This window comes from Pipra filicauda, unplaced genomic scaffold (genome assembly GCF_003945595.2).
Source record: "Pipra filicauda isolate LSUMZ 115617 unplaced genomic scaffold, ASM394559v2 scaffold20_size4479445_pilon, whole genome shotgun sequence".
In the NCBI taxonomy this organism is placed as follows: Eukaryota; Metazoa; Chordata; class Aves; order Passeriformes; family Pipridae; genus Pipra; species Pipra filicauda.
In genome coordinates this window covers 1324648-1348361 of record NW_024104321.1, presented here as the reverse complement: position 1 = coordinate 1348361, position 23714 = coordinate 1324648, and the positions used below count along the sequence as shown (strand labels likewise).

Sequence of the window (23714 nt, the reverse complement as noted above, 5' to 3'; positions counted from 1 at the left end):
TTTTCTTCCTAATTCTGACCTCGCTTTAGTCAACTGAAAAACTGTGTGTTCAACTAACTCTCTGGACTCTTCCACAGCCATAGGGAGAGAGTTAATGCAGGCAGAGAAGCAGTTTGGCATTACAACACTTTTTCTTTGGTTCAGTGAATCACATCTTGGAGGAGCTCATCTCTGTCCATCATCTCTAAAGGGATTTCCAGACAAGTAACTCTCACTGTATACTGAAATGACAAGCTACCATGACAAAACTCACCCTGTGCCAGACTCTCTGAAGCAATATATTGACAATAGCCTGAAGAACCTCAGTGTAGCTGGTGGCAGAAACATTAGTTCAGTGTAAGGAGACCTTTTAAGTTTTCAAAGTCAACCCTGATGTGTCCATGTACTGTCAGAAACATATCACTGTAGTAATTTCTTGGTGATGGCTGTGCCAGGCACCAATGGTTAAGGGCATCGCTCTGGGGAACCAGCCTCACACAGAAGGGCTGAGGCTGAGAGCAACACCAAGGCCTGTGTCATTCCCCACCTTTGATTTTGACAGTTAAAGCTCCAGGCTGCTGAGGGCAACCTATGCATGATGAACATGGCAGCATCTAAATGAAAGATACTACACATATATGAAAGAAATTCACATATTAAGAGTGTGGTAGGGATTATGGCTTATATCTAATTCGTCGCTGATCCCAGTACACTCTGAAGTCAAATTAGTGGCCATGCTTATGTCAAAAGCATGATTTAAATCTGGTTGCTTCTCCTTTCTGACCCAAGTGGTGCCCAGGTATCACAGTCAGCAAACAGTGGGTGGCTGTGAAACGGCTTTTGTTCTTCATAAAATAATTGTACTTGCAACTCAGAAGACCCATTTTTCTATATTCACAGAATGATAAATGCCTACAAAGGCTACTGAGACAAAGGAAATGTGGAAGGTTTCTTTTATCAGTTCTCTCTATACAGATGTTTACTCAATGTAAATTGATAATAGTCCTTCATGCAGAATACACTAATCAGTATATGAAACATAACTTACTTCTCAAATGCTACAAGCACATAGATATATATAAAGAGAAATTCTACAGACAGATATGCTAGTTAGATGTATAATATTGCAGCTTCGAGACCTATGGTTGTATTACTTGTATTTAATACCTGTAAACAGTCTTTCCCTTTAAGTATATTCATTGCATCTTACTTGAGCTAACATTGTTCAATATTCATTAGCCTACAAATTAAATGTGAAGAATTCAAATCTGATAATCTCACTGCCCTGCCATCTGTTCATCAACTTGAAAGTAGTAGAGTATCATGCTGTTTTGTTTTTTTTTCTCTCAAATATTCATTACAGACAACAAACCACAATAGAACCTAAGGCACACAAGTTTCATGACAGTGCCCAAAATCAGACTTGTTTATTGTGAAAATTTTGGAACCATTGTAAATTCAGCAAGAGAACAAAGAAGTGTTTTTTTCTAAATGCAACTGAAGTGGGGGAGAAAGTGTCTGCATAGTACTGCCAAAACTGACCACCAGAGACTGGAGGCTTTGCTCCTGCTGAAACTTTGGGCAATTGTGGAGTGTGTAGCAGCAGCAGGATCTTTTTTTTTCTCCCCCAGACATAGTGAGTGCCAGCAAATCTGAAAAGGTGGTAATATAACATTAATGTTTTTCATCAGTCTGCATGGAAGAAAATCTACAGCCTAGTTAGAGTTCTCGCGTGGTTGCCTTGTTAAGACAGTGAAGTCAGAGTGATTAATTTTGAACATTTTGATAGATAAAATTTTCCTGGAGTTTCTCATAAGAATTCAGTTTAAAATTGAAGATACCCAAATGTAATCTTGGTTATCTCAGTAAAACACATTAATATTATTCTTTAATAACTTTTAGAACTATCTTCAAACTTTTGAACTTCAGTACAAGTAATCGATGCTAATATTTGGTATCACCTCACATTCCCAGAGATTGGAGAAATGGCTAAGGATGAGGCATACTGCTTTTCTGTAGCAATTATGCAAAGGGATAATTAAAATGCAGGTAAAGTTAAAATACAGATAAAAAGTTTCCTATTTAGAAAAGGTAAACCAGGCCATCAGTGTCATATGACACTCTCCCTAGAGATCCATTGCCTGATGGGAAATTCAGCTCTGAACAGAGGGCCAATAAAAGTCTAATTTTAGTGCAGAATTCATTTTTTTTCTCCCAACAAGAGTGAATCAAGGCTAAAGGGGCATAAAGGTCATCTCTGTATTCTCCTTTTTGAGCTGTCATAGTTGCAGATCTGATTACTGCTGTAAAGGATCACCTTTGATAAAGAATCACCCTTGGTAATTGTAGCAAAGGATCAGCTTTTTCATCCTAATGTAGCATCTTAAGTCCTTGTCCCAGTGATGCAAAAAGGTACAAGATGGGAAAGGTTAGTGACTCCTATTAAAACAAATAGACTATGCTGGGTACTTGGAATCCCCAGTAACTTTTGTTACTTTTTTTATGGTTTCTGTTACAGCAGGATTCCTGTTCTGAACTCTATAAATCCTTAGTATCTCCATGGTCATCATCATGTAAGATTAACTGCAGTGAAACCATGACAGAGCAATCTCAATTACTGGGAAGCACCTGGGCAAAAAAGGTTAATAGGAACAGCCAAGGGAAAGCATATGTGACACTGAGCAGTTATAAAATATTGTTTTGGTAGTATCCACCACAGTGAATCTCTGCCTGGGTTCACTGTTGATGTCTGCCTTTGCATACCCATCCCTACAAAGGCAGTAAATTCTTGTGTGGCTAGTACATTTCATGTACAGATTCATCATCTCCCCTCCTCCAAAGAAACCTATCAGTAATGTGTTCTTATAATATATTCTGATGGTTACAAGAGATATTGTTCCATACTTCAGATTTCCTTTAAAGCCTTGATCTGTAGTAAAGTAATTCTAAATCATCTGATTGATACTTAAACGGCAGTGCAAAGATTTGGAACAGACGGTGTCTTAAAGAAGTTCAGTAGAAGTCTGCTTCGTTAAATGATTTACAAGGAGAATAAAAGGTCAAGGAACTTGTTCTTATTGCATCCCTGTAGTCTGAAAGTCTTTTACACTCTGAAGTCTCAGGCAACTTAGAACAAAACCAAACCAAACTGTACAGCAGCTAATTGCACCTCAAGGCATTTTTTTAAAGGTTACAGCTGGAGCTGGACAGGAACTGGAAATCTGATGAGATTCCCACCCCTCCCCATGCAACATGGGGATGGCAGGTGCTGAAGCTGAACTTTTTAAGTGGAACTGCAGACTGTTGTCCTTTTTGTTCATTGTACAACCATAAGAGCAGGAAGAAATTTCCAGGGTAGGAAAGGGGTCCAAATAAACTTTCTCACAGGTGCGTTTCAAATTCTGGGCTAAGGCACCTCAGCATATCACTGTATATTCTGACCATATCTAAAACAAGATAGTGAAGCTTATTTGAGGGAGTACAAATTACTTGAAGCATATATTGTGTTCTGACATGTTTTGTAACCTCTTGTGAGGTGATCATCCTAGACACCATGAGTAACTTCCTGAGGCGAGATCCTGAGTGGTGCCATAAGGTAGATGGCTTCTGTGAGGGAAAGGGTCGTTTAAAATTGCAGTTTATAGTTTGTGGTGTGCAGGGTGCTGTTTATATGTGTGCATGTCTGGATGTCCATGTCTGCCCTATATGGAGAACTTTGACTCCTTGGGAGTCTTACTTGATCCAAGCAAGTGCAGCAGCAGATGCCAGAAGCAGTTATCCCAGTTATCAGCTACCTTGCTCACCCCTCTCCTAGACATTGCCACCTCCACAGCAGGGATCTTTTAGAGGATTGTGAACCCACCCTGAGCCATCACTTCTTTAGCGTAGCTGAGATGTCACAGTATGCTCAGCTGTAAATGCAGTTGCATAGGTGTAGCCACATGGTTTGCTCAGGTGTTCCTTCAAAGGAAACTGAAATCTGCAGAGGAGAGGCAGCAGGAACACAACGGGGGAAAGTACATGTGAGCTGCATTACTCGCCTGGCAAAGATTTGTTCACCTGACACCCTGAAACCTTTGCTGTGTGAGGGTTTGATTACACCATCATGAATATGAGGGATTTGAACCTCATGTTTCTGCTACACCACCCTCAATGGAGTAGTATACAGCCACTCCAGAGTTCTATGTCCAAGGACTCTCTGAGCTCGTGACCGGGAAGGAACAAGAAATAGTTACAGCCTCCCACAAATTACAGTTTCCCCCACACCACTTGGTATTTAAGACCGATGAACAAAAATGTCCAGTTCAACATTTCTTGCTGGTACCTTTCAGCTGTGTTCAGGTTTGATATTGCCAGGCTGGCCCCAAAGGTTCCTGCTACAGCCCTCTCAAATCACTTGCCAAACAAGATGAATAGCTGTGGAGAGAACCTGCAGAGCTGTGGAAAGCTAATCAATGCCTGTCTCATTCTCCAAATGCTTTATGTGCTTTCACAGGTAGTACAAAAGTCAATATTCAAACAGGAGATCACTGAAACACATTGTCATGCCCTTCTGAGCATTGTTTTGGTTTGCAGATTGGTTTGCAGATGGCTTTTCCTTCTTCTGCTCTTTACGGCAAAGAAAGCCACATACTGTCAGTTTCTGCCCAGAGGACATGATGCATCACATTTCTTGTATGCCCCCATCGCTAAATCTAGAGAAAGCAAGCATTAAAAAATAACCAAATTCAGGGGAAGATGTTGATAAATGAAGAGACACCAGCCTCAGTAGTTTAGGTAAGATTCCTGGATTTTAGTGGCAGGGAATTAGAAGAAAATGACTGACAATGAAATTCCTCTTTCTTAACTTTAAGTCCTCGAAAAGACATTTGGTCTAAACTAGAAGTTTGGGATATGGACTCAGTTAATGGAAAGACACGTCTCCTCAAAATGTGATTTATGGCTTCATAAGAACACAGTCAGGAGAGATGAATTACCTGTTGAATGTACCCATTCTTCCACGTGGGTGCAGGTGTCTCTGACAGGCTGCCAAACTTCTACCAGGACTCCCAACAACTAAGGGAAAAGCATGTACAGATTGATTTAGTGTAATAGTCTCTAAAGATGTAGGAGCTTAAGCTTCATCCATAAGGATGGTTTAGGTAGCAAAGAGCATTACAGCATTGTAAATCAAGGAACTAAGGCTCCAATGTGTCTGTTGCCTCTGACAGTGGGATCCAAGCTCCTAAACTGCTTGATCATTTGAGAAATTGCAGCTACTTCTGGAAGACTTTGAAATTACAACATCACAGAATCACATGGAATCGCAGAATCAACTAGGTTGGAAAAGACCTCTAAGATCATCTAGTCCAACCCATGACCCAACACCACCTTGTCAACTAGACCATGGCAGTAAGTGCCACATCCAGTCTCTTCTTAAATATCTTCAGGGATGATGAATCCACCACCTCCCTGGGTAGCCCATTCCAATTATTGACCCTTGCAGTATAGTGCAGCAGCTTCGAACAATATGTTAAATAATCTAATAATTTGAGAAGTTAACTGAAGGGTGAGGTTTTATTTTTAACTTGAACTCCAACAAGGAATGTATATCCTCATCAAAATAATTTCATAATTTTAAGGTAAACCTCTGAGTAGGGAATCAAGTTATTCTTAAAAATTTAATTGTTTGATGAAACAAAATGCCTTTTAAAAAGGTAATGCTGTATGCTGTGAAGCACTTCCTCCCACTTGTAACCCGTGAAAGAGGATAGTACTCTTAGCTTCTCCACTCCTCCACAACAGGGACCCTATGCTCTAAAGCACTAATTTTTGAACTGTGCAAGTCTGTATGCAGGTCTGTGAAGTCAGACCCAGACTGACATTTGTGCAGCCATTTCAGAAGCTTTCTACCTCTAAAGTTATAGCATAAATCTTTTAGAGAGAGGCTGTACCTAAGCTTACATGCTTTATGGACAAAGCTAATGTATACTATAGTTACATAAACTCTAGCAAGAAAGGTTCAAGAGCACTTGATTGCTACGAGTTGATGTCAGGTTTATGGATCTCAAGGTTTGCCAAGGTGTTTGTGGTTGGTGTTTTAATTTAGCAGCACTGAACAGTAAGTGCTTTCAGCAGCTGCTTACTGTGAAAACACATCTAGAGTGTTGCACAAGGGCTAAATGTTGTATATCTTTCACAGAATCACAGAATCACAGAATCACAGAATCACAGAATATGCTGATTTGGAAGGGACCCACAAGGATCATTGAGTCCAACTCCTGGTGCTGCACAGAACCCTCCCCAAGAGTCACACCATGTGCAGAAGAGTATTGTGCCAATGCCTCTTGAACTCTTTCTGCACTTGAAGAATTAAAATCCTGAAAATTATTTCAGAAACAGCAATTTATCAGGATTTCCAAGATCTACAATCAGAGGCTGAAGAGAATGGGGGGAAAAATGTAGACAAATGCAAAAAAACAAAGGAAAGATAAATAATTATTATGCTGGTGTATCCTGATTAGATGACCCCAAATAGGGATATAGTTAGAAATTGTACACAATTTCACATGCATACAAATGGAAATGGAAAGAGGTCAGGAGAAAAGAAGGAAACAGAGTGAGATCAACTGCACTGTCAGATGCTCTACCCACATTGCATTATATGGACAGCAGAGTAAGGACCCAGTGCTTGATTGCATTGACATATGTAATCGAGGATCTATGGAAATGCTATATCCTCCCATTATCAAACCCCACTAGTCACCAATTCGTGCAGCTCCTAGACCTTGGGAGATTAAATACTTCATAAGGGACTAGGAACAAGGGACAAAGACTTTGTATGTGAAAGTATGGAGAACATACAGACTCTCTAAGGTTACAGATATGAACAAACCTAGTGAATAAACTCTCTTACAGATGTAGAGAAAAATAACACTCTAAGTAGAAAAGATCAAAAATTTACAAGGAAAGATAGCACCAAGTATGTGCAAAATGCACAAATACAAACCAGGAAATTATATTTAAAGGAAGATTTTGAGGGAAAAAAACCCCAACTTATAATGGTTGTTACTCAATATATGGAGTCATTTGTGATAGCTATGGCTAGGGAAATCATTATATCAAAGTTTGCAGACAAGAAAAGCCAAGTGAAAATGTACCATACCGCGAAAACAAGCAGTGACTCATAGGAAGAACTACAAAATAATGTAATACTAATTAAAAATAAATGGTTGGTAAGACAAAGCAACAGCATTCACATAAAAGCAAACTGAAGACCAAATATACAATGCAGGCTACAGTATCCTAGTGAACACACAAAGCTTCTGCAAAGGAACATAAAATTCAGTGACAGCACGGTCATTGCAGTGCTAAGATGTGCTCAGCCAGAGCACAACAAGGGAAAGGATACAGAATGGAGGATTAGACAGTGCAAACAACTCAGAAATCATGGCTTTCACCTAAAACAAATATTGTGTGGTCACTAAACCTGTATGAACTGTTCCCATCGTATACAAAGAGATTTATCCATCCAGGATGGCAGGCTATGAGGCACCATGTGGCACCACAGCACTGCTGCTGTCACATGAACTCATCTGAAAATCCAGGCCAGGTCAGACACACCTGAGGAAAGAAAACTATTTATGAAGTTACTATTTAGCTATATGTGAGAACACAGGTTTTAGGACAAAATAGTGTACTTAGGCAGAAGAAATTATACATTCCTTGCCTTTCATTTCTCTCTACCCCCACCATATTTGAACATATTCAGTATGTAAAAGGTATTTAGAAAGTTTAAACTATTTATTTTTTCCTTTTCTTTTAATCTTTTCTTTTAATTCATGCTGATAACATATGTGGGAAAACACTTGACTATTCTTAACCCAAAGATATTACTTTTGAGAGACAATAAGAAGAGATCAGCAGGACAAAAACGTGTTTTGTGGATCTAAGTGAAAGTTCATCTCTAAAAAGGCCACATTAGCATTTTTTTTCTCCACTTGCTCCTCGTTATGGCAGTGCTGAACACTGATAGCTGAAATGAATTCAGAGGCAGCTGAAGTGACCACTGCAGTGGGTCAGTGCTAGTGTCATAAGTTGTTTGTTTTGGATGGCTGTCATTTTAAAGCCAATGAGATATGACATATACTCTACTTAGGGTCCCAGCCTGGGATATTCCTTTAAACATCCCCGCCATCCACCCCAAAAAAACCCCAAAACCTACCTTCTCAAATATTATATAATAGAAGAGGAAGAGGAAAGATTACTGATTTACCCAAAGACTCAAGAAGTCTCAAAAAAAGAAAACTTGGCTACTACAGGCACAGGAAAGTAGTAAGTTTTCTGGAGGAAGGTTATTAAGACACTTTGCGTATGCTATATTTCTGTCTTCTCCTGCTTAAAATGTTGTTGTTTTGTTTTGTTTTTCACTTAGGAGTTGGATTGAGCAGTTCTAGTTTGAGTCACAATCCTTTCCTCTTTCTTTTTTCATGGAACAATTTATTCAGTGTTACCATGGAAATGATTTTATCTTTCCGGTAGTAGGATTCCAGCCCTGCAGTCTTGGTTTTGTCAATATAGTGTCCAGCCCTTAACATACCTACTTTATTAATGTCACCATTAGATGAGACTGTTTACCTACATCAAGAAAAAAAAATCTTTAAAACAGTTTAACCATGCAAGGAAGCCAGGACTCCATCATTTCATAGCTTTGTTCTGCAAATAAAGGACCCACTGTTGTGACCCTCACTATTTATTTAGTCTCCTCACAGGGCCTTGTCTAGTCTGTCAGATCTGTCTCTACGGGAACAGATAATGGACAGACAGTGGTGTAATACAAGCTTTCCCATTGTTTTTTTTTCTTTTCCCAACTTTACATTTTTTTTCATACTTCCACAATGGTTTTTTGGAAGAAAACAGACATTCCTGGGTTTGTATTCCTACCTTTATGCTGCTGTTGCTGACAGACTTGCCAAGGGAAAGACATAATCTAATCCTTCTTTCAGCTCAAATAGGGTTTTTCTGTTTTATAAGGCAGATGAAGGGGCTCACAGAACACCCTCAAACCAGCTGACAGAGAGCAGGAGCAGCATGTGTACACACACAGACACAAATAATCAGTGCCACGTAAAAGAGGTATCATTTCCTCACAATTTGCTATGCTTCAGTTGAGACTCCTTAGCAAAACACAAGCTCCAGACACTCTACTTGAGCAAAAAATAAATCAGTTTCTCCTTTGATGTTTATCAGCAGATTTTAAGAGTCTGTTTGGGAGCAAGTGAAGAGCGATCTAACGTTTGATCTGATTTTGTTTGTTTGTTTGCAAGGCTTGTATGCCCAACAGCAAAGTAGGAGATTTCTCTTTAAAGCATAATAAACTGCAAGCATTTTGATGAAAATGTTCTACCCTGTCTTTGTCTGCTTTAGTCAGAAGTCTCTTGGGGTTCTCCAACACAAGGCAGTACTTCACAGCAGTCTGATCAGCTGTGGTGCCATTACTCCATTTTAAGTCACATCTCAAAGGCGACTCGGCACTTCTTTAAGTTTCCTGCCCACCTTTTTCAACCTTCTGGTTTGTTTTGTTCAAAGTTCAGCTGCTGAATGAAGTACATCCATGTTTCATTAAGAATCGCCTTATTGTCCTTCCTTCTCTGAACAGTGAACCATAGTATGAGATTAAATGGCTTCAAGTTGCACTGAGGGAGGTTTATATTGGATATTTGGAAGGTTTCTTTCAGGGAAAGGGTAGTCAAATACTGGAACAGGTTTCCCAGAGAAGTAGTGGAGTCACTGTTCCTGGAGGTATTTAAAAGAAATGTAGATGTGGTGCTTAGTGACACAGTTTGGTGGTAGACTTGACAGTACTGGGTTAATGGCTGGACTCTATGATCTTAATGGTCTTTTCTAACCTAGATGATCGTATGATCCTATGATTCTAAAAATTTCTTATAAGAGTAGCCTCTTTAGAGAGGGATAAATTACCTCATTGATTGAAGACTTAAAATTAGCAAGGCAGAGCTGATAAGTGTGAATGAATGTGTCCTTTTAATATTTTGGGGCACTCTATATATACATGGCATGTCATAATATTACATTAAATTTTCAGATGTCTTGTTGCCTTCTGTGTTAAAAAATAGATAGTGAGAGAAGAGGGAAAACCATCAAAGATAAGAAATGTCTGGACAAAAAGACTATCTGTTCCAACATGCTGCACATTTCGATTATGTCATTCCCGTTTTATTCAGGCTCAGTGTTAAGTGACTGGTGGAACACAGTGTGGTGGTGTGCTGAGTTCTGGTTTGGCTGCTTCTGCCAGTGGCGACAATCAGGATATGACAAATGGAGCTGATAGCTCCAGTGGTAATAATGGTGATTCTGATATTTCCTGTTGTATTTTCAGCTGCTTTGCAGACTATTAATGGTTTGGGTGGAAGTTTTCCATGCTGTCTCTTTGTTTCTGAACAACCTTTTTCTTCTTTTAAGTTTCACCTGACATAGTCTGACCATTTCTGATGGAGAAGCTTCCTGTTTGCTGCTTAATGAACAACAAAAAACAAAACTGGGAAGAGTGGATGATAGACCAACTGAGTGGGCTGCCATTCAGTGGGACCTGGATAGGATGGAGAAATGGGCTGACAGGAATATTATGAGTTTCAGTAAAAGGAAATGCAAAGTCCTGCATCAAGGGAGGAGTAACCCCAGGCACCAGAAGAGGTTGAGCAATGACTGGCTGGGAAGCAGCTCTAAAAGAAGGACCTAGGGGTCATGGTGGACAACCAACTGACCATGTGCCAGCAATGTGCCCCTGCAGCAAAGGCAGTCTACGCCATCCTGGGCTGCATTAGAAGGTAAATTGCCAGCAGGTGGAGGGAGGTGATTCTTCTTCTCTGTTCTGCACTGATGAGAGACATTTGGAGTGCCAGGTCTAGTCCTGGCACTCCAGAGAGAGTGGACATGGAATTGAGAAGAGACATGGACTTATGAGTCCAAAGAAAGGCCACTAAGATGATTAGGGAATATCTTGCACACAAGAACAGGCTGAGAAAGCTGAGATTATTCAACTGGAAAAAGAGAAGGCCCAGACTAGGTCTTATCTATGTGTAGACATCTCTGATTGGAGAGAATGAAGAAGAGGGAGTCAAGCTATTTTCACTAGTGCCCAGTGATAGGACAAGAAACTGATGGGCACAAAACTGAAACATGAAACTCCATCTGTACATACAAAAACATTCATTTACTGTGAAAGATGTTGTGGAGGTCCCATTCATGAAGATATTCCAAACCCAGGTGGATATAGTTCTGGACAACTTCTCTAGCTGATTCTGCTTGAGCATGGGATTTGAACAATATGATCTTGAAAGATCCCTTCTAACCCCATTAAGTTTTTGATGCTGTGAATGAAGAAATCTTGCCAATGTTTAACAGATCATTTCTAGCTTGAGCAGAAATTTTAAATGTCTTTGTAGAAGGAGTCTTCTGCTGTCAGTTGTCTTCCTGTTTTCACCAGAAATTTTCTCAATTCACAATACGTTAAATTTTCCAGGTATCAATAGAGCATCACTGAAATTTGACTAATAGGGAAATCCTGCAGGCATCTTCTGTAAGGAGCACAGGCCATCTCTGGGCTGCAGTGACTGGATGCAGTTTACCCTGCCCTTCATTGGCTGCTTGTGGCACGGTGCTACAAAGCTCAGAGACAACCACCCTTCTTCAAGCTTGCAAGTCTGTAATCACTGCTGCCCCAGAAGGGAAGACTGAGAAGCTTTACTTGACTATGGCAAAGTGATGTACCCCTCTGTGCTGATTTTGGCTGGAGAAGAGTTAACTTTCTTCACAGTAGCTGGTAAGAGGCTGTGTTTTAGATTTGTGCTGAACACAGGGTTGATAATACAGAGACGCTTTTGTCATTGCTGAGCAGTGCTTACACAGAGCCAAGGCCTTTTCTGCTTTTGTACTACCACACCAGCAAGGAGGCTGGGAGTGCGTGGGAAGCTGGGAGGAGACACAGCCAGGACAGGTGACACAAACTGGCCAAAGAGATATTCCATACCATATGACATCATGCTCAGGATATAAAGCCAGGGGGAAGAGTGAGGAAAGGGGGACATTTAGAGTGATGCCATTTGTCTTCCCAAGTAATTGTTAGGTGTGATTGGGCCCTGGTCTCCCAGGGGTGGCTGAACACCTGCCTGCCCATGGGAAGCAGTGAATTAATTATTTGCTTTTCTTTGTTTGTGTACATGGCTTTTGCTTTCTCTATTAAACTGTCTTTATCTCAACCCATGAGTTTTCCAGCTTTTACTCTTCCAGTTCTCTCCCCAGTCCTGTTGGTGAGAAAGTGAGTGAGTGGCTGCATGGTATTTTCATCTCCAGCTGTGGTTAGACCATGGCACCCTCACAGGGAAAGGATTGCAAGAGCCAGAGAGTCAAACGGAAAAAAATCCAGTGCAGAGGAATTAGAGTAACAAGATTGTAACCTAGGGGTGTTTGGGGGGCATGGAAGAGACTGCACCCAGTTGCAGATGTAGAGCAAGTCCAAGGGACAAAGTCATTTAAAATTGAACTACAGCATTTTGTGAGCATAATATGATTTAGTGGCTAATTACTGTAGTTTTGAAGTTCTGCATATGAATTGTAAAGTTTAGTTTTGAAGTTAATGCATATCTCCCCCCGTTCCTGATGTACACATGTGAATTATTCTCACCAGGCTCATCAGATGAACCCTTTTAAAATGCTTTGAAATATACTATCTTGATATAGAAAGTGCTATAGGATCTTTTGAGATAAAATTCTCTAGAGTGTCCCATTCATCTCCTCTTCCTTAGTTTGTGGAAGTACTTAGTCTTTATATAATATTCAGCCTTGATTGCAGGGTGTAAGACTTTTTTTCTTTCTAAAAACCTAGTTATGAAAGAAGGCTAGGTTTGGGTTTTCTGCTTTTATGCACAGCAAACATGCAATTTTGCTACCGGTAGTAACAACCAGCTTGGAAAATGATTAGGCTTTTAAATGACTGGGCTTTTTGAAAAAAGCATAAACAGGAAAACGTGGGCTGTTTCTGGAGTTATAGTGATTGCACTAGAGGGAATTTAGGGAAGAGACAGCGTAAGTGAGACTCCTACACCAATTTCCATGTGGACTCTACTAAGTCAGAGGAATTCCTCTAAATTTATGAAATTTGAAAAATTTTGAGTGTAAAATTTAGCACTTGCTGGTTTTCAGGGCTAGAGTTGAATATTATCAAACTAAATGATAACTCTTGCAATTTTGAAAGGTTAATTACAATGTCGAGCAATATTTTAATTTATTCTAATTCATCTCAACTGGATTTGTTCGTCTAATAGTTTTGCATATCTTTATATTCATTACAGTCCATTAAGGTAAAACCTTTTAACAAATATTCATTTGTGGCCACTTTCACCATTTTCCGCTTGAACCTCATTCTTTTTCAGATGTCAAACTCTTCAAAAATCATGTCATGAAAGGTCACATTTGTATGAAAATCATATCCAATATTTTAGCTCTGGCACAGAATGACAAGTTATACAGAAGTTTTATTCCTTTCAAGAGGAATCTCAGAGAGAACCTCAAGTTTTTGGGTTTTGATCTTTTTTTTTTTTTTTAATTAAAATTTCAGTCTTCCCATCAGTTTTTAACACTATGTCTCTCACAAATATGTGTCTACTAATCAGTTTTCATTGAGATTATTTGACATGATGAAATGATGGCCCACAAAGAATGCAAAGGCATTTCTTGTGCTTTGGTGGTGCAATTTGCTCTTGCTCTGTGCAGAGAAGACCCACTAGTCCAGTGCTCATCCATGACTAGTGTTAATGAAGAGGGTACAGAACAGCTGATAACATGTAAACTTGGACTGCTTTGCACTAACTGTCATAAATGTTGTGACAACAAGTGAAATATTTTATTGTTTGTTATTTGTACTGTGGTATTGCCTGCTTCCTCAGGTGGGCTCGTACTCTGCAAATACACAGTAAGAAGGTATTCCTTGCTTTAAGGGCCTTCTAAGTTTAGAAAAAGAAACTCAACAGCAACAGGCTACAGTAAACAGGCACCTGGTGACTAGGAAATAATTGGTTAAAACAACTCAGAAAAAAATGCTGTGGAAGTAATATGTTTGCAATTTTTTTATAGGCACCATAGCAAATATAAGATTGTGCATCTACCTATATAAAATTGTGCATTCACCTGGGGCTGAAATGGCCATTTAGAGAAGCTGCTAATGATAGCTGTCAAGTGATAAAAATAATTTTTGAAGTCCTGGTAAAACTGGAATAGGAATGTTTATTGAGTTAGCTGATATTTCACGAGTAAACGTGAGAAATGTATGAAAAAATGGCTTTGGCTTTTGCACAGTGCCTTACACTATTCTTAACTGTACTTTTTCACATGCATTTTTAAGAGTCTCAGTAGCGGGACTTTTCTGCTTTTATTCTTGCATTGTCCTTGTGGCCCTGCATCTCAAAACCCCAATAGTGTTGTCAGGGTGAGTTCTCATGGGAAGCAACTACCACTTTGCCTCTCTTTATCCTCACTTCTCACCTCTGTTTTGTAGACCTTAGCTATTATTTGAGAAAACTAAACATTGAATAACAAAGTGTAGAGCAGCAATTTAAACAATCAAACAATATTATCTAATCATTTATGTGCACACTAACCAACATGCTAACTTTGCACCCTATTATATATACTCCACTCAGAGCTAATAGCACTATAAGTGGAAACAATGGGGGCTATGAGTGGCTTACAACGAAAAGTATATAGTGTTAGGGAAAAAACATGACAAAAAGCATCAGTGTCCTTGTCTACATCCCTACTATCTGCTGCACTGGACAGCCACTGCCTCCCCAGAGAAGAATAGTTTCCTGAGACTCTACTCTTCCTGGGTGGACACAAGGAAAATATTTCCCTCCTACATTTTCTCTTCCTCTTCCTCTCCCTCTCACCTTATGTTTTTATTTTTCTGCAGAGGTAACTTGCACTGTTGGAGTAGACATGTCATCAGATACAGGTCCCACTAATATGTGTCTCTGCAGTATTATCCTGTCTCACTGTTCTTTGTGCAACATCACCATTTCTCAGCTATACTGCCTACCTTTAGAAGTTCTGGGCTTTATGTGAGTTTTTAGTATCCTTTGCACTTTGGTGTAAAGGTTGATTATCTGACTGAAGTGTCTGTAATGTACACTCTGTTCTCATACCCTCTGTATTTGAATCAACCAAATCCATTTCCATCTGATTTGCGGTGATCCATTAAAATTCTCCCCTTTCAATGACTTGTTGAAAATAGCCTTTTGGAAGATGCTGCCAATATCTGAACAGCATCAAAGTATGACAGTTGCAATTTATTTATCAGCACATTAGGTTTTAACCACAGCATGCCCTCTCATCACTCAAGAAACAATTGCAGTCTACAGTCTTATATCTATATCATTTCTATGAGTAATATGTATAACCAAATTTATTCCATCACTTGCTATTATTCTGTCACATGAATGTCAAAATAAAGGAGCTCTAAAGCAAACAAAAAGAAGAAAAATTATAGTCATAAGGTAAACAGTTCCAAGAGAGAAAGACAACCACAGGTGGAACATTCATTGGAAACCTTTTTTTTTTACCAGGTACTAGGAAAGTAATATGGCTTAGACCTAATAAAATGAATATTAAAGAGCTAATGGACTTCTCCGGGAGGGCAGATAAGAGAATTAGCCTACTGGTCTGTTTGGGAAGAACAGACTGACAGAGATGTAGGCTGTAAAGGATGGCCTAGGCAGTTGTATCAGTCCCCACCTTGAGTTGAAGAAGTTTTCAGCATAAAACTCAGACACATAAACCTTCCACTACCCTATATCTGCTACATACCTTTGACTGAGCAAACAAGAATTGTTTGAAGAAACTGCCTTGAATCATTCCACATGACTGAAAACCAAGATAACACATTCATCTTTTCTCAGTAGTCAAATTACAGGATTCTGCCTTCAGACAGGTGAAGGAAGTGAAGCCCATCACTGGGAAAATGCTCATGATGTGAGATGCAATTCCCACTGTACCTGGGATAATACCTCATTCAGAAATATCTGAGTGAATAAGTAGGTATGTTTTTATTGCAGCAACTCAGGATATGTGATGGCATTACATGGTTATTGAGCTAACCTTATTGCCATATTACTTCATAACCTGCAGTCTCTTCACTCTCATCAAACCCATGTGAGGTAAGGCTATAGGTTCATTTATCCTGTATATTATAGGCCAAATAAAATTGAGGTTCCCAGGGAAATAATCAGGGAGAATTGCACACCTCTAGGACATGCTGACAGGTAAGAAGCTGACGGAAAAGGCTTATTTTTCTTCTAATGAGGTTTGCATATGTCTCCAGAGCTTGCTGCAGTCTGAGAAGGAAAAATATGTTTTTCAGAATTTTTATCCTCTAGGAAAAAAAAAAATAAAATATTACAGTAACTGAAGCTTGAACAGGACTCCAGAGATAATTTCAACCGACAAATTTTGGAGAATTTCAAGGATGGAAAATTCATCTTTAGATCCTTGAGATTTTCGTAAGTGTATCAACCTTTGTTTGCTTCATTTTCTCAGTTTCCCATAAGAAAAGTGGAAAGACTCGCTCTCTTGAAGTTCTTTATAACTCAGTACTAGCCAGTGAGTGTTGTACACTGTCAAAAAACTTTTTTTTTGAAAGCACTGAATTTGAGGCAATGGTAATAATGGTGTTAGAGAAGCAAAAACACATGTATATTCATAAGAAAGAACATGTGTCAAAATTATCATTTGCTGAAGTATTCCTGGAGGTTCTGTAGGCAGGAAAAAGTTTCAGTTTTCAAAAGTAAAAGACAAAGGACAAGCTGAACTGTAAGAAAAAACTTCAAAGCTCAACACAAAACTTGTCTGCATAAAGATTTTTGAAATTTAAAATTCTAAACAAGAATATATTAAAAAAAAAGAACCCTGAAACTGTGAGACATGGCTCTATATCTCTAATTAATCTCTCTTGATGTCTGCGCTTCCTTATTTTTATTATTTTTCTTGTTAATTTTAAAGATATTAATAATAACTTGTGAAAAGAATTTTTCTACTGAAATAAGTAATTATGAACTTTCAGAAGGCTTTTAAAATTCTGGGACTCATCCTTCTGAATATAAATTCTGGAATTCATCCTTCTGAATTTAGAATGAGAATAACATCAATATAGAATTTTCCTTCATATATTCTTCATTTTCAGATGTTGTTTTGTTTGTGCTAATCTTTGAAGCAAGTCATCAAGTAAAAAGATCTCAGACTTTTAAGACAAGGAGTTTTCATCAGGAAAAAAAAAGAAACTAATTAATATTTTGTTTTCTTCTAACAACAATTTAGGTTATTAGTTTGAATTATTGAGAACTTTTCAATTATTTTTAGTCTGCTGCATTTTATGGTGTGCTGCCAATGACACGTAGAAATTATATCAGTCGTTGCTTGTGATTGACATTATCACTGTCTTTCTTTGGTTTATTAGATTTTTTTGTGAGCAGGAAATCTGGATGCTGTCAAGTGCCTACAGAATTTCTAGAGACTTATACTGCCATCCTCCTTAGGCAGAAACTAAATTGTTCTTTCGTTGTTGCACAGTCTAAATGACACACCTACATTGAATGGGCTCCTTTCTACCAATCCTTTCTCTCTTGTCATATTTCATAAATTCCACAAAGTTGCATTACAGAAATCTGTGAGGATTGTGAAATTATGAATATGGCAACAGGCAGCCATCGTTGGCCACTCTTCATAATTAAGGATGCAGTTTAAAGTAATTCTGATGATTGTGACATATTTCCATGCTGGCATAAAAACTATTACAATCTCTTTCTACCCTTTTAAATGAGCATACTGTGAAATAGATATTTCAATGAAGCTATTTCCTTTCTGGTTAATTTGAACTTTTTTATTTTGTAAAGCTGCAACATGTATTTTAGACTATGCTACCTAAGAAAAAGGATACACAAGTGCTTTTTTAGTTATTATCTGCCATTAAATAAGAACAGTTCTTTTTGTCTACTTTAATGGCCCAAAGGGAAAAGTTTTATGTTTCAAGCACTTTTAGCAGAATGAGTTTTCAAGTTTTAGTTCTTTTCTAGGTGTTCCTGAGCGAATAGAAATCTGGCAGCCTAGGGTTTGAAATCTACTGCTCTAAGTTAGGTGCCTCAGCTCCTGAAGCATTGTATAGGATAAGTGAAGTTAGCTGTAAGAATCTGGTATAAAGAGTTGCCAAAACTGAATAAATGTTATGGTAGGGATTTTTTCATTATACAAGGCTGAGTGGTTGCAATTTAGTTGCTGAATGAAAGAAAATCTCAGTGATTACAGAACATCACTCGGTTTTCAACATACAAATAAGCGGGAGGAAGGAAAAGCCCCACCAGAACTGTAAGTCTGTGAAAGGCAGGATAACATGAGAATGTTAAAAGAGCATTTCATCTTGAATCACAATCAGTTCCAGAACACAAAGAAAAGTCAGAGGAAATACAGAGGACCTCAAGAGAGTGATTAACCTTGACATAGGTGTTTTAAAATCCTTAGAGGAAATTACCTTCCCAAAATAGTAACTTTTCTATGACTTAGCTCCTGGAGAGGACTTGCTCAGCAAGGCACCAGTGTATTGCTAGGAAAACAGCAGAAACACACTGCTAGGATGAGGCAGTAACCACGCCTAAGGAACTTGGAGTTGGGTGGGAAGAATTGTAGCACAACTGACAGAGCCAATGTCTCCTCTGGCAACTACTCCAGCCCAACATATATGGATCTGTTGAGGAAACACTTTGTACGAACGTGGCATGTGTTTCAGGGGGGTCTCTAACTTGTTCTTCTGGGGTGTATACCCATTAGCAGCTGTAGTGAAATAGATGCACACCTAGAGTTTATCTTCCCTTCTGGTTTTAGCCAGACAGAATCCAGTTTCTGTCTTCCATGAGTGCTCTGTGATGTGAAACAAAACATGGGAAGTATAAGAGGACATTGATTTAAAATACCTAGCCTTGATCTGAACTAAAATGCTAGTGTAGACACACTTAGACTTCATCTGCACACAAATAAAGAAGAGATTGCCAGTGTTTGGACAGGACTCCACTACCAAATCTGCACTGCATTCTCGCTTCTTTGAATCTATTGGCTTGGTATGGAGGAAGCCCTCAGCAAGAAAAATGACAGCATCATTTTTCCTTGCTGTCACTGAAAGATAAAAAAGCTCTTTTCAGGGATGCAAAACTATTTGAATTGGACAAGCTTGGAGCAAATATGCAGTTGGGCACTATTTATTTGGAGCCTAGGTGTGGGGCTGACTGTCTGGTCTAGATTGTTCTTCATGTTGGCTGTTAGTGTGCAAACTGACACACGGCTTTTCAAAGTCAGAGAAAAATATTTTTTTTCAATAGGCCACTGATTAGATGCGGCTGAGTCAGAAGGGTATGAGTCACCACTCAAATGACAAGTGTAAATTTAGAGCTGAGGGGAAGGGAGGAGGCTTTTAAAAGCAAACACATTGTTTGAAACTGAAGAAATTGAAGCCAGGCCTCCGCCACAGGATTTTGCTGGCATACCTGTATTGTCTAGAGGTGTAAGAAAATCACCTACAGAGTCGACACTGGTCTGTTGGCAAATCCATAGAGAAGACACAGGGAGGCTTAAAGAAGAGTGTTTGTAACAAAGCTGTTGCTGTGCAGGGAAGGGATATAGCTATGCTGATGAAAAGAAAAATGTCTTGTGGCAAGATTTTGTTGACATGTGCTCCCGTCTCAATAGGCCTCTCAGAAAGTGGGAATCCCTGTGTGTGTGAATGTATGGCCAGAATCCCTGTGTATAGCTTCAAGATCCTGTATGGATCTAAACACGAGCTGGCTCTCACCTACACAGAGTGTGTTTGGAAATGGGAAGATCTAGGGGTTAGGGAACATTGTACTCTCAGAGTGTTTACTAAAGAGGATGGTTTAAACTGATGTTTTGGAGCTCAGGGTCTCAGTTTCCACCAAATATTGCTTTAGGTGCTCACATTCTCTAACATCATTTCAAGAAAATGGGAGAAAATGATCTAGATAAAATTGTCAAAAGGTGGCTTTGCAGCAAAATATACCAGAGTAAATATTAGTAGATCACACCAAATTGGCACAGCATTTCAAGTGAGATCTAACAGGGCACTCACCCAGGTGCCAATGAATATTTTGATTAATGGAAAGGTTGATGGAACAGAATATCTTACAAAGTGTGTAGACAACAATGCACAAAGCAGACTAAACACCACTGAGGACAGGATTAGAATTCAAGATAATTACTTTAGAGCGAAAAAAAAGGGTTTGAAAACAATAACAAAAAAAACCAACCCCAATCTAAAAATTATTGAACATCAAGGACCAACCCATAGGAAGAAAAAGGCAACTACATAAATATATATATTAGAAAAAAAAAAAAAAAGACCAAAAAAAAGATAGATAAGTAAAACAGTACCTTGGAGTATTAAAGTCTGTTGTGGACTCTAAACTGCATGACAGAACTACAATGCAATGTTACAAACAAAGCAAATCACTATCCCAAATGAACAGAACTGTCTTCTGCAGAACTTATGAAGCAATTAATCTTTTTGTCTCCATATAGCTTGAGGCACTAAACTTTACGAGAGATGCAGCCACACTAAGAAGAATAACAAAAATACTGAGAGATTTAGAAAATATGATCTATCCATCAATGCAGAGGTAATTCAGTTTATTTTTGGAATAAAAAAGAAGAATGGGAGAACATGATAAAAATTCCAATATTGAAAATATAGTGAGAGGATAGCGATATGTGACTTTCCATTTTGAGGGAGTGAAAGGAAATAATAATAATTAAGTTTCTGCTGGACAAGATATAGTTTAGCTGTTATGGAGTGTGTTCCTAAGCACAGAGATCAATAAGCATCAATAAGCTACCTAAGTTGTGGTATCTTCATTACTGGAGGTTTTAAAGATAATCTTAGGAAACCTTTGCTGGGGAGAATATTAGGGTTCTTAGTTCTCCTGAGAACAGGGACAAGGATTAGCTGTCCTGTGAAAGTAAATTCCAACTTTGCTGTAAAGGAAATTGGCCTGACTCTTCACAGAGGCAAGCGGCAAAAGACCAAGGGCAACAGGCACAGGTCCAACAAGAGTATTTACAATTAGATGCAAGAAAATATATGTAGTTCAGTGCTGGAACATGTTGTCCAGCACAGTAGAATGTTGTCCAGCCTGTAGAATCTCCAAGTTTGGAAGTATTCAAAGTTCTGCTGGACAAGGCTCTGCTTTAAGCATGTGGTCAAACAAATGACCTCCAGAGGTCCCACCCAATCTCTAGAATGAAACAGAATCATGGGGATTCTATGATCCCATGAATCAACTGTTCAAACTTATACATTGGAGGAGTGTCATATCACCCTGGCTTTTAGTCCAGAGAAGGGAGACTGAAAGCTGCCTATATTAGCATTAGAAATGTGTTATCTGTAGGGTGTCTAGGATCTCTTCTATAAAATAAAACAAGTTATTTTTCATAATTATGCTCAATCTACATAAACAAAACCCAATCTGCATTAAAATACTTTTCAATTCCCCACCCATTCCCATCTCTTTCTCTTTAGATGATCAAATTTATTAATATTTTTAATCAGAGAAGAATGCAGAAAAGAGCATTATCAAAAGCTGTCTTTGGGAAGTGACTTAACTGATTTGCCTTTGATCCCTGTCATCGAATAATTAGCTTAAAAATTGCAATCTCAAAGTGACTAGTGGAAAAAAAAGCAGAGAAATTACCTTTTATTCTCCATTTTGGCAGGACTGCTAGATCCACACTCGAACTGAACTTGACTACATTACTATGAGGTAGTTAGAAAGGCACCTCTTTTATATATAAGGAACCTCTTTTACTGTAACTTATTTCTCTAGTGTGTAGTATTAGCTGCTTCCTTCACAGTTATTATAAAAGGTTCTTTAGACATATAACATTTTGTTTTCAGTGAAGGATGAGAATTTTGCTCTCTCTCAGCTAGAAGTGTGCTCTTTGTTTCTTAAGTTGCTTTAGGCTTATGCAAGGTAGATGAAGATGGCATTTGGCCCAGTGTCATTTCAAGCAAAGCATTGGGTTAATTTCAGTTCTGACCTCTTGTACAGCAGGTGATGGGTAGGTAGGCAGGCAGTCAGGTATCACAGCAACAAGCTTCCAAATCTACCAGAAGGTCCTCTGCAGACCTTTGACCATGAGTTGACCTCAGTTTGGAGGGTTGTCCGTTTTCCTTTCAATGAATCTGTAGAGAAACAGTCAATCTTGTGTAAATGTTGCTTTCCATGAGAGAAGTGTTACAAAAGCAGGCATTTAAAATCCCCCAGGAATAGAAGAGAACATGCAGAGAACTAGTGATGTACGAGACACTTGAACACAGGCTATGAAAACTTTTAGGAGAAATGTAGAGCAAGATGCCCACATATGCTAAAATAGATGATTTTTATAACCAGTTTGGAAATATTTGGTGTGATCACAGCACAGAGGAACAGGAAGAAGGTTCATAGAGACAAGAGGATTTCTCTATAACAGTGAGTGGCACTGGAGTTTCAGAACAGAGGAAAGACAAGCTAAATGAATTAACTTGGATTTCCAGCAGTTCTCTGAGGACTGCTTGAAGAAGTTAAATAAGTCCTCTTCAGGTGGCCTGTTTCCCAGGAGAACTACAGTCAGTGGTAAGTGAAAATACTCAGGGAATATAATTGTATTCTGAGTGCACAACTTGAGATAAAAGCCTAAATCTACCTAGCACCTTCACAGACTTTGGACACAAGCTTGTACAAAGATATAGGCTTTGGGCCAATTTGTGGATGTGACAGAAAAAAGTTTGATCTACTCCTTAATATGGGCCCAGCACCTGCCTATCCAAAATGCAGGAAGCCAAACTAACTGTGGGCTACTTGTAGGGTCCCATCCCCTCACATATCCACCCTTATACTCCCACTGCTTGTATTGTTCTGACCTCTTGTGAGTCCTTTCTGTGAGGCATTTTGACTGAGCATGGCAGAGACCTAAACCAGAACACCTGCTCTTGGATGAACAAAGAGGGTGAACCTGCTGAGGGTTAGAGTCAGTGCAGAAAAGCACAACAACAGCACAGGTCCAGGAGAGATGGAGAATGACAAGAGAACTCTGTAGGAAGCTGAGTGACAATTCAGCTGCCTAACAGATCTCGGTCTTAGACGCCTTTCCTGGAGTGCAGTGGCTCCATAGGTAACTTTTCCACTCCAGAAACTGCAAAGAGAACCTTAAGTAACTAGGTCCGAGTTAGGCATCCAGCTTTTAGATGCTTACATGAATATGTATTAGACACCTATACCAGTATATGTCCTCATTGTTAAGGTGATGCAATAGGTTCAGGATTGCATAAATAGTCTGTTTGCAAGTTGTCCCCAGAAGGATAGGGTATAGTAGTAGTCTGAATTCTGTCTGCCTTTTCAGTACTGAAATCATGAGGTTGCTGTATGGCTGCTTACTATGGGAACCAAACCTACAGTAATGAGGACGCACTGAGATGTAGTGGATAAGTGGTATTGAAATTTAGTTCATTGGGGCTTGGAAATCTAGACTTCACATTTGTACAGTGTGACTCTGACTGACTATTTTGTTCAGTTTCTCACAGTCAGATTGCACAGAGGTACTTCAGTGAGAACAATCTGGGTCTAGTTAATTCTGTGAATTAGCCCTTCTGTTTG

The 23714-nt window shown here is 39.0% G+C and overlaps 1 long non-coding RNA gene across 1 annotated transcript in view; it reads right to left on the bottom strand.

The window, feature by feature from the left end:
• The window catches only part of LOC113996363, a 75556-nt gene that overhangs the window by 10403 nt on the left and 41439 nt on the right, over nucleotides 1–23714 (bottom strand). The window contains exons 4-5 of the long non-coding RNA XR_005563432.1: nucleotides 22120–22264; nucleotides 4956–5034 (exon numbers count right to left, since the gene is read on the bottom strand). This is a non-coding gene — a long non-coding RNA (uncharacterized LOC113996363). The remainder of the gene's footprint in view (nucleotides 1–4955; nucleotides 5035–22119; nucleotides 22265–23714) is intronic.